The following is a 9,875-nucleotide window of genomic DNA, read 5'->3' on the forward strand; positions in this document are numbered from 1 at the left end:
GATTCCACCAGGTCTATGTCGTCTTCTTTTGAACTCTCTGACCCCTGCTCTTTGCTCTCACCTTGCGGGCTCAGTTGCTCATCACCTCGTGCGTGGGAATCATGTTCATCATCCTATCCTCAGTATCCTCATTAATGTCATCCCCTTTCCACTCTAGCGGTGACCTCTTTTTGGGTGGTGTTGTCATGGTCATGGATGATGGATGATGGAGGTGCGTGTTCATTTGGCTTCTTGCCCTTGTCCTTGGGTTGTTGCTGATTTCTTGCCCTTCTCCTTAGGGGCCGATTGCTGCTCCGTGGTGATGATAGGCTTCTTGCCCTTCTTCTCTCTTGCATTTAGCCAACGTAGCAACTTTTAACTCCCAAAAAACAAACTTCATAGTTCATACAAATGTGCTACCCTACACAATGAAATGTACTTTGAAACTGCATAACCTCATCTCTAGAGGAAAATCTCCCTTAGGGTAGTCTATCCCCACCATGGGCACAATATCCAAGTATCCTTGCCCTGTAGCTTGTCGATCCACTCCTCGGGGTACAATCTTGTCTTCTCTGTCTCAGTTCTGAAGGGTGCTCGGGAATATATATCCGATTACACACACTTCTCCACCACCTAATAGAGAAACATTATAATTCTCTAACAAAATGATAAAATAAAATAAAAAATTCACCACCACCTAATATCATAAAATAACAATAATAGTATTGTGGCACACTACTATATACTTGTAGAAGAGGCGTTGTGCCATGCACGGCAAGTGTGGTTGCTGATCAGGATCTACGGTGGCATGGATTTACCCTTTCCACCTCATGAGACGAATGCCTTTTCAAAGCGAGTCTTCATATAAAAGCTTAGAGGGCATCCATAATACATACCCCAGAGTTTAGTGTGGCTCGCTCATGCATGCTGGCTACGGGGTGAGCTCATCTCCAACTTTGCGTATAGCTATAGTATGTACTCAGTCAATTGGAACCAGTACACGTGCTGATGTATCCACACGAAGAATGCTGTGTGTCGGATGGAGGAATCTGGGCATCCCTCATTGCAAACTTGCCACCCGCCAATATGTCAACGAGCCTAGATTTCCTGCATTATGAACCAGCATTATGTGTCCACCTACGTATAAAAAAACTTTAATACCTCGAGAGAGTTAGAGATCTTACTTTGCATTTGGAATATGTGCTTGAGTGATCTCTGCTAGCGTGGGAGTGCTGAATCTCCTCGCCTTTTCATGCTAGCCTTGGTAGGAGATCACTTTCTTGAAAAACTTTTTTCCATAGTCGAGGTTGGCAATTTATGACCCTCTTCGTAAATAGCGCCTTCATCTCCTTTAGGGCATCTTTACAATTCTTGTCGAACATTTTTGTATTGAAAATGCATTCTCTACTCCCTTGCTCACGCAATCCATTGACCTTGGCTTGGTACATGGCACATTTATGTTTTAGAAACATATTCAAAATCAAAACATGGCACATTTATGTTTTACATGACACATTTATGTTTTAGAAACATATTCAAAATCAAAACATGGCTTTATTGTAGTTTGAGTATGAGGTGCACACATACCTTGAATACCAATTGAGAGAGGAGTGTCATGGGAGGCTTTAGCCACTTCGATCTGTTAGGCCCTCAATGCCTAAGAGCTTTCTCAGCCCATGCATAATCCATGTCACCAAACTTTGACAACAATGATTGTGGATCGGCAAGGCCCATACGCTACATCATAAATATATCATGTGCCATTGTGTTCAGCACATGAATGGTAGTGACCTTGGCAATTTATATGAATGGTAGTGACCTTGGCAATTTATCATGCATAATAAATAAGGTATATGATGACATATAAGATATTTGTTCATTTCAATCACAAAAAAACGATACAATCCACTTGTTTATCATGCGTAGCTCAATAGAAACTCAACCTCCTCCTCCTCAAGGAATTGGACCACTCTATAAATCACCTTTGGAACCTTCTCTCTTTCAACTCAAGTGGGTTTTCCCATTCCTGCCATGCTTTGAGTCGATGTTTGCCATCCCAGACAATAAACATCTTCCCAACCATGTGTTGCCATCCTTCCATCTACTCTAGTATCGTGTCAAACTCTACTAACAATGATAGGTCATGATTGACTGCACTTTGATGACGGTTGAATGCAAGGTGCCCTTGGCGTGCCCTTGGCGCAATGATAGGTCATGATTGACTGCACTTTGATTGACGGTCGAATGCAAGGGGCCCTTGGCGCAATGATAGGTCATGATTGACTGCACTTTGATTGACGGTCGAATGCAAGGGGCCCTTGGCGCAATGATAGGTCATGATTGACTGCACTTTGATTGACGGTCGAATGCAAGGGGCCCTTGGTGCAATGATAGGTCATGATTGACTGCACTTTGATTGACGGTCGAATGCAAGGGGCCCTTGGCGCAATGGAAACCCTTAGAGACAATGAACGTCGCCATTGTCGACTGGTATGTGCTCTCTTGCATGATTTTAATCAAGCCTTCAATGCTATCGTTATTCATATGGATTGCTAGGAGGTGACAAAGAGGCACTCTAGGAAGGTGATGATAATTATTAACCAAGTGGTCCTCCACCCAATTCGTGAAGATATATTGATCAATCACTTGGTGGAAGCTCTCTTTTATATGGACTCCTCTTCTTTGGCAATCGTGGCACTACTGCTGGGACCACGATTGTTGGTGAGCATTACAAGAGCAGGCCTCGCACCCAACTGTGATCCAGATGTATTGGTTACCTCATTTGATGTGGCAACTTGTGATATGCCCACTTCCTGCTGTGCTGCGATACTGCAATCTCATCAAGATTTTTTATGAAGCCCTTGGATTGTAAACGCATCCGAGGAGGCATTTTCTTCGGAGACATGGAGGTTAGGGCCTTTGGAATTTGTGGGGGGCCTTGGAGAGCGATTTGAAGAGAGAGGGCATGTGAGGGAGAGAGAGGATGTGTGAGGGGTTTGTGACGGGCGTGTGAGATCGTGGGAGGGAGAGAGTGAGAGGCTTTGCTATCGAGAGGCATGTGAGGGAGAGAGCGAGCTATTGAGAGTGCATGTAAGAGGCGTGTGAAGGAGAGGGGTGCTTGTGAAGGGGGCGTCGCATGCCACCGTGGAGGGCGTTATGTGCGTCGTATGCACATGACACACGGCACTGCACGTATAATTTCCAAGCTCGAGCATTACACATGACATCCACCACCATGGACTACACAGTCCACGGTGGCACGCCACATGTAATGCCCGAGCTCGGGCATTACACCTGGCGTGCCTATGTGGATTATGCTTCCACATGGCATGCCATGTGTAATGCACGAGCTTAGGCATTACATGTGGCATGCCCACATGTACAATGCAATCCATGTGGGCAATTCACACGTGCTTATATATATATATACATATACATATACATATATATATATACAAATACATATACATATACATATATATATATGTACATATACATATATATATATATACATATATATACATATACATATACATATACATATATATATATGTACATATACATATATATATATATATATGTACATATACATATATATACATATACATATACATATATATATATATGTACATATACATATATATATATACATATACATATACATATATATATATACATATACATATACATATATATACATATACATATATATATACATATACATATATATATACATATACATATATATATACATATACATATATATATATACATATATATATATATACATATGCACATATATACATTGACATCAACCAATAAAGGGGCTCAAACTTTTCATTTGCAAGGGTCTTCTCTCAAACACTTTTTTTATAGCCATATTTTCACATTATTATACGAATGTAGTACGATACAGTGAAGTGAGTTGCAAGAATTCCATAATGCAAAGGAGGGCATAGGCCATGATATTCTTGAAACCTTAATTCACTTAGCTGACTTTTGTCATGCATGTAAAATAATTACATAGAAAGAGGTTAAATTTCATAACCTAATGACTTTAAATTTCATAACCTAATGACTTTAAATATCATTGTTATTTTGTAGAGCCCATGTCTTCAAGAATGTCAATTTATTTAGGATAATGATGCAACTTGTTTTCATTGAATAAGGATCCTCCATGTTGTGATTGGTTTTCTTCAAATGTTAAAAAAAATGGTGATCTAATCATGAGCACACACATATTTATAAGGACTATCTTCTTATCCTTAAATGCACATCTAAAATCAACATTCATTAAGTATATATAATACAAGGCTTGGAATTTTTCTTGCAAGACAAGCTTATCATACATGTTTATCATCTTGAGATTTTTACTAGGTTTCTCTTTGTGAGTATGGTTTATTTGACATGTGCACAATATATATATATATATCCATTGAATTTGGTTTTTAAAGAATTAATATTGTTTAAAAAGTAATACTTACATTAAAATGGTCAAATAAAAAATGGCCAACTTATTTAAGGGTGTTAATCAACATTCATTTTATGTGTACTTGGTACCTAATGTAACATTCTTTTTTGTTCTTGTGTACTTCATTTTGTTCCTCTTTACAATGAGTTGCATAATCTCCTTCCCATCTTCTAAGAAGAATCTATGTTTCAGAAATGGTTGGGTTCTCGTGAGTGCAAAGTTCTTAAAAGAACAAGCAGCTCCCTTGTCATTCTATGGATTACAAGCAATAGTAAATATTGGATCCAAAGAGTTTGTTGGAAGATGTGATCTATATTAGTTGTAGGCACATTACCTTAGGTGGGTGGTTTTAATACTTTGTAAGCTATGGGACTATTATATAATTAGTTATAGTGGTCCAAGGTGATCTTAGATATTTTAGGCAACTTTTGGATATGTGGTGGAGGATGATCTTGTGGAGGCAAGTGGCATGCCCACTTGATCTAGGCGTCCCCCTAGCTTGATGTATAAATACCCCCACACCCTATGTGGGTTGACACTTCTTTGTTGTAGCCTTTGTGGTGTATTCCTTTGTTGTAGCCTTTGTGGTGTATTCCTTTGGAGAGAAATAGAGAAGCGAGCCTTTGTGGCAACAATACTCTAGTCATTGTCTCTTGCTTATGCAAGCTTCATTTCTTTGTGTTCTCTAGAGTGAGAGAGGGAAATCATTCTCTAGAGATGTATCAATCTCTTGAGTGGCTCATTGTGTTGATAGTGTTTTTGTTTTAGAGCACTTATGGAAGGCATTTGGAAGTGAGAGAGATTTTTGCAATAGAGTGAAAGCGTATCTAACTCTATGAGAGAGAGAGAGAGAGAGAGAGAGAGAGAGAGTTTTTAGTGCAAGAGAAAGGAAGAGTCTTTCTATGTGAAGCAACTATGAGTGAGTGGCAGTCTTCCATTATAGCAAATGGCAAGTTATAAGAGTTACACTCTGTCTCATAATTACTGATGGCTATTTTTCTATTTGAGTAAGGCTAGCCATTGCATTTCAATAGGCGCAAATCTATTCTATTGTGCCAGCTGTACATGTAGCAGTATTGGCTGTAACCAATCTGGTGCTCTCTTCTACTCTGTGAGCTTTAACAGGCGCAACAGTAGCATTGGCCGTATAAGCAATCTGGTGCTTGTACCACAAGACTAGTATCTATGCACAATCATAAACATTCTTCTCCTTTGTGTGCATCATAGTGCAATCACCAAGCTTTGCTTGGTAGAAAGGTTGTTCATTGAGCATTCCATGCCTTCTCCCATGCTACAGTGATTGTGCATGGGTGTAAGCCTTCTTTTGAGCATCAGGTTCTTGCAAATGATCAACTAGTATGGCTTTGTTGGTGAGCTGGAGTCTAGCTATACTAATGGCAACAAATAGCCTAATTAAGGCTAATTAACGGTGGTGTTTGGCGCATATAGAAACTACAAAAAAAAATCGGTTCCTGGAATCTACAAGTGGCATAGAGATTCTCAATTCCGCTGTGATTAAAGTGATTCTATTTAAGGTTGATTCACAGCTTGTGTTGACCCTTTGAAAGCTTCTACATAAAGCTGGATAAAGGTGGCTTGGTTTTTTTTTGGGACTTATTTGATCAAAATCATTCTCCCATGTGTAGGGGTGTGAAAACCATTATTTTTTCATTTTTGAGTAATATCAAGCCTTGTACAAGTCTTAGAGTATAAAGGACATTATTCCCTTTCTTTTTAGCATGTCCACACATCATCTTGGGTGGTTACAAGTTTATTTTGTCAAGAAAAGTTTGCAAGAAAAGATGCATGGCATCTTCATGTGAATCAAGCACCACAAATCCCAACCACATTAAACCAAAATTTTAAAAAAAATCAAACCTCAAGTGAGCAAGAAACCCCATTATTACCAGGTAGTAAGGAAATTAGGTTTCTCAAAATTCTTGGGTATGAACATGCACTTATATGGGGAGGGTGGTTTCTAGCATTGGCTATTTTTTTAGCATAACTCTTGTTGTACAAACCCTCATCTATAAAGGGTTCAGAGAGGGTATCCCTTTCATTTTGTAGCAATGGGGAGAAATGGAAATGGGTATTTCAAAAGGGAAGATAGGTTTGATGGATCTAAGTATCACACTTGGGCCATCAAGATGCAAATGGCTTTGCCAAATAGAGAGCTTTGGGGAATTGTAAATGGAATTGAGAGGAAAACAAATGCAAGGAATCTTGATATGATTAAGAAATGGTAGAGCAATGATGTAAAGGCCCTCTCATACATTAACAATGGCTTGAGTGGTAACCAAATACATCAAGTCGGTTCCTCCCCTACCTCTAATGATGCTTGGCTAAGGTTAAGAGCAATTTTTGGTCAAGTAAATGCTACATCTCATCTTTTCTTAAGGAAGAAATTATATAGGTTGGAGAAAGAGGAGAAGACCTGTTGCCATACATATAGGCAGTGATGTGTGTGAACACACTTAGGACCGCCGGGGCACTTTTTTCCTCTTTAGGAGGTTTTTTCCCCCAGCTTATATATACACCCATCATTCTAGGGCTAACTTATCTTTGTATATTGACACAATCTAATACATTGTGTGTTGTGTGCATTCTTGCCTCTTCTTCTCCAAGTTTTGTGTGCTTTCCTGCAACCCTAATTCCAACAATTGGTATCAGAGCAGGCATCGGCTCCCAGGGCTACGCCGCTAGCACCCTCCGACTCATGTTCTCTGATTGAGGTGAGCTTTTACGAGCGCTTGCAGGTCCCTATACTCTGCAGTCATTTTGGGCTCCGTTTTGCATTGCAAGTTCTGTACCTGTGTGGTGTTTTCGTCATTTTGTGCAGAGATTTTGACAGTGCAGTTTTCTGCAAAAACAGGCATACGTATTCTATTGTGGACTGTGCTACATAGCACGAGTTGTTTTCTGTTCAGTCTTTGCTTCATTACAGGTAGCTTTTGCATCAGTTTCAGTCAGTGGCCATGGCTGATAACAGCAATGATGTATTTCGCATGTTGTTTGTGCTGATGACAAACTGGATGGAGACAGCAACTACCCACTTTGGGCATACATGATGCAGTATGTTTTGGTTGCAAAAGGAGTGTGGAACATTGTGCAGGGTATGGATATACGTCTAGGTTCTGTGGATGTAGGATCTGTTGAGGATGTTGCAGGTTCTAGCAGCTCTACTGTTGCTGCTGTTTTACCCACTGCTGAACAAGCTCGTTGGGATGGTAAAGATGCGTAGACTCATGCCTTGATTGCACTTTTTGTCAAACGTAACATCACTCCACATATTCGTTCAACTAAAATAGCAAAACAGGCTTGGGATATTATAGCTGGCTTGTATGCAGGTCGTAACGAGGCAAAAATCTCTTACCTACGTAAAGAGCTAGAATCAAAGATTATGCAGGAAGATGATGACATGAATGTTTTTCTTGCTGAGATTAAAGATCTCAAGGAACAGTTGATTTCTACAGGTGAGATTATTCCTGATCATTCTCTTGTGCAGACTGTTCTTGATGCTTAACCTGAGTCATATCAAACTTTTGCTTCCACGTGGAGACTTGTTACTGAGGACAGACCTGATGTTGTCAAGTATGATACTTTAGTCAACAAGCTCTTGTAAGAAGTGCAGTCCAGGAAAAACAGGGCTAGGCAGCGTGCAGTTGATCAGGCATTTGTTGCTGCCCAGCTGAAAAGAAGTGGTAAGGCAGTCCCTTCCACTATTTCTTCTCCTATTAATAGGTCTGTAACTTCTTCTCCTTTCACACAGGTAGCAACAATAGGTCTGAGAAGGCTCTTGATAAAGGCAAGAAAAAGATCAGGTGTAACTATTGTAAAGATCAGGCGTTTAGTGTGTATTGCCAGTTTGACCCATTTGTACATGATGCATGTTTGGCAGTTTCTGTTGACTCTGATGTATTTTATTTTGACAGTGGTGCTACAAAGCACATTACCTCGCATCGTGATATGTTCACTTGTCTTGAGGCTGTCCCTAATGGGAATACTGTCACGTGCCAATAATGCTTCTTACCTAGTGAAGGGCGTTGGTAAAATTATGCTTACTACTGTAAATGGCAGCGCTTTCACACTTTCAGATGCTTTGTATGTGCCAGGGATAAAGAAGAATCTATTGTCTGTCTCTACACTTGCTAGACTTGGACTTATAGTCATATTTGTGGATGACAGATGTACTTTCATGATTTGACTTCTGGTGATACAATTATGCATCTGGCACCTTGTTTCGTGGGCTGTATAGGCTCAATTCTTATGACAAGTGTGTGGAAGATTCAGCAAATGCAGTTTCTGATGAAAAGGTAGTTTCAGATGCAAAACTATGGCATGCTCGTTTTGGTCATCTGAACTTTGCTAGTTTGCTGCGTTTGCAGAAATTTGATATGGTTGCTTCATGTGGTTGAGGATGATGTTATGGAGGCAAGTGGCATGCCCACTTGATTTAGGCACCCCCCCTTGGCTTGATGTATAAATACCCCCACACCCTATGTGGACCCTATGTGGAGAGTAATAGAGAAGTGAGCCTTTGTGGCAATAATACTCTAGTCATTGTCTCTTGCTTATCCAAGCTTCATTTCTTTGTGTGAGTAGTCATCTATTCTAGAGGCAAGCCTTCTATGCTTTCTCTCTTGTGAATAGAATGGGAATACTCCTTGTTAATGTTTGTGTTGTCTCTTGTAATCAAGGAGTCTCATATTTGTGATTAGCTTATCTTATGATGTTTGCCAATCACTCTTTTTAACATAGTTGCATGTACCTCTATAGCCAACCTCTAATCATGAGTGGGAGGAGTCCTATAAACTTGAGGACTCTCTTTCAGCCAATTAGCCATCTTAGATAGCCCACCCAGAGGACTTCTAACTCAGTCTAATGTGATAGATTTATGCAACCTCTTACAAGATAACAAAAAAATCAGTGCATCAACCTCATCCACTGTTACAAGAGGAAATGGTAAGAACATTTTGGAATACCTTTAGAGCATGAAGAAGGGAAACATATTAATAAAGATTTTGTTGAATGTCAAAGAGGTTATCAAGGTCATGGAGATTCCTAAGCAATATAATGGTGATATCGCATTTGAGTTTCCACCAACCATGGGAACACGTGTAGGAATGGACTCCATGGAGCATAAGTATGATCCCCATTGGTGGTCAAAGCCGCAAACCTCCAACATTGATTTCCCTAGGGTGTGTTGTAGAAGCCATTGCCTAGGTAGTTTGAAGTGTGTGAATGAGCTTTGCCTGCGCTTAAAGAACCACATGGTCTCAAATACATCACATTTTACTAGAAGCATGCTAAAGGCACCGACCACCACTGGAGAAGTTCAGTACATCTGGAAAGCTCCTTTGCCATTATTGTTGGCGATGTGCATCTCGCTACATGCAATTGCTACATCTATTATGTGCTACCCCTG

This window comes from Cibotium barometz, chromosome 20 (genome assembly GCF_041138505.1).
Source record: "Cibotium barometz isolate CiBa-2024 chromosome 20, ASM4113850v1, whole genome shotgun sequence".
NCBI lineage: Eukaryota > Viridiplantae > Streptophyta > Polypodiopsida > Cyatheales > Cibotiaceae > Cibotium > Cibotium barometz.